This window comes from Cupressus sempervirens, chromosome 7, assembly GCF_028749045.1.
Source record: "Cupressus sempervirens isolate cs-2001-9-10 chromosome 7, ASM2874904v1, whole genome shotgun sequence".
NCBI classification, from domain to species: Eukaryota; Viridiplantae; Streptophyta; class Pinopsida; order Cupressales; family Cupressaceae; genus Cupressus; species Cupressus sempervirens.
The window spans coordinates 857,406,120-857,408,680 of record NC_143124.1 but is presented as its reverse complement, the minus strand read 5'-3'; positions in this window follow the sequence as shown (position 1 = coordinate 857,408,680).

Below are 2,561 nucleotides of genomic sequence, written 5' to 3'. Positions count from 1 at the left end.
AAGTTTGAACCTATGTCTACTGGACATAAGCTTTCCAAAAATGATGATTCCAAAGAGGTAGATCAGACTACATATAGATCAATGATTGGAAAACTTCAATATGTTGTGCACACAAGACCTGACATTGCATTAGAAATTGATATAGTGGAAAGATTTTCTACTAATCCAAAGGAAAATCATATGATGGCAATAAAAATAATTATAAGGTATCTAAAAGGTACTAAAGATTATGGTTTGTGGCATAAGAAAAGAGGCAACCTTGAATTAAAAGTCTTCACTGATGCTGATTGGGTAGGAAGTATTGATGACAAGAAAAACACTAGTGGTGGAACATTCTTTCTTGGAAATAGGCTAGTGCCTTGGACAAGCAAGAAGAATAATTACATCTCTCAGTCTACAATAGAAGTAAAATATGTTGAAGCAAAAATTAGTTGTTCCAACATCATTTGATTCAAATAATTTTTGTTAGGTATGAAGGAGTAAATAAAGGATCTAGTAGTTATCACCTGTGATAACACCAATCCAATCAACATTTCTAAAAATACTGTGATGCATACTAGGACTAAACAAATTGCAATAAAATATCATTTTTTGAGAGAATTAGTGCAATAAAAAGATGCAATATTAGAATATATGAATATAAAGGAACAAATTGCAAACATCTTCACCAAGCCATTACCTAAGGATGCATTTTTTTTAATATTATATAAGAGGTAAGCTAGGGGTCATTCCCCAATCTGAAGCTCACTAAACAAAGTTTAGTGATGCATCAACCAAGCATTTGGAGATCAGTGGGGTCGATGTAGTATTTTTAGAGTAGATTTCATATGAAAAAATACATCAAGTACATGACATATCCATTGACTATTGTCTTTGGCATGAGATGCCAAAGAGGGAGAGATTGTTGTCATAACAAAGAAAATTTGTATCAGTAAAGAAGGAGAGTTTTTTGTCAGAGGGAGAAATTATAGTAAGAGAAATTAGATAATCATTTAGAGGAAGATATTGATGTGAGAGGGAGTTCTCACTGATAGAGGGAGTTCTCATGGATGAGAATCAAAATCAAACCAAAGATATTATCCTTACTTCTATTTTTCTATCAATTTCATTTTACCATGACATGTTGTGTTGCCATTAATGCCAAAGAGGGAGATTATTGAAAACAATTATTCAATTGTATGTTGTCTTTGATGTTACACAAAATATCAATAATTATCGAGCACGTTAGTGACTGCCAAGCTCACTCGGGCATTGAAGATAATTTCCTATGTATGCCAAGCGTTCCAATTACAACCAAGTTCAAAGTTAGTTCTTACCAAGCTTACTCAAGCATTGAAGGTAGATCCTATGTTGACCAAGCTCACTTGGTTACCAAAGGAAAGTTAGTTCAAAATTAGTATTGACCGAGTTGGGTCGATTAACAAAGAGTTTCTCTAAGCTGACCAAGTACTCAATTCTATATTAGCTGACTAATAGCATATTGAGTCTAATAGATTTATTGGCTAATGCTATCCAACTTAAGGGATGAAAATTGTTTGATTAAAAGTATATTCAAGTGGACTTGACAAGATTATTCATATAAGAATAAGGTCAAGTTGAGGATTGAAGAGAGCAAGCATGAGATTGAAGAAGATGAATTAAGGAAGCAAATTGGAAGGCAATCTGCAAGAGGACATTGTATCCGAGTTGACCGAGCTAGAAAGAATATTCTAATCAAAGAGGATCAAGTAATCAAGTGAGAACATAGATCTAAAATCAACAAAGATAGTTGCATCAACAATTAGGTCAAGTCATTATTACTCTCTAATAATTGTAGTAGTGAATCAAATCTCCTAATAGAGTTAGCCTAACAACTATTTGGTAAATCCTCTAACAAGGTGGAATTTCTAGATTGAAGTGTCTAAAGATATCTAACAAGGCCACTCCTAATAGGGTGAATTAAATCCTCTAATAGGGTCACACCTAACAATTTTTTTGTAACCTTTAACATGGTTGGCTCCTAATAGGGCTCACTTCAGAAGAGTAAAAACATTAACCAACTACAATTGGCAATTTTCCCATATTGGGTTTCCACATTAAATCTTGGTGTTTCATGTGTTCATTTTATTTTCTTTATGTTTTAGAAACTAAGTTAATTAAGGTTAATCACATTTAAATATCTTAAGGTATGCATGTCTTGTGTTAACCAAGTTTCAACAAGGTTTTGTTTTAAAGTTGTGTTGACGTCTTAGGAGACTTGGATTTGTTTTGTGAAAACTGATTCACCCCTCCCCTCTTAGTTACTCCTTTACATTTCCAACACAAGATGCACCAAGAATAGTGTGCAATCTTTGGCTCAGTGTTGGCATTCCAAATAGTATTAAACCTATATCTTCAATTTTCTTATGAAGACTAGAGGTACCAACGTTGGTTGAGAGTATCAACCATAGGAAAATGTAGCACTAGCCAAAGGTATCCCATCTTGGTATTGTAATTAACAAGAGTAGTACACATATACCACTTCCAATCCTTCAACTATGGCTTAATTACCTAGAAACCTAGCTTGTGGAGCATATGAGAAG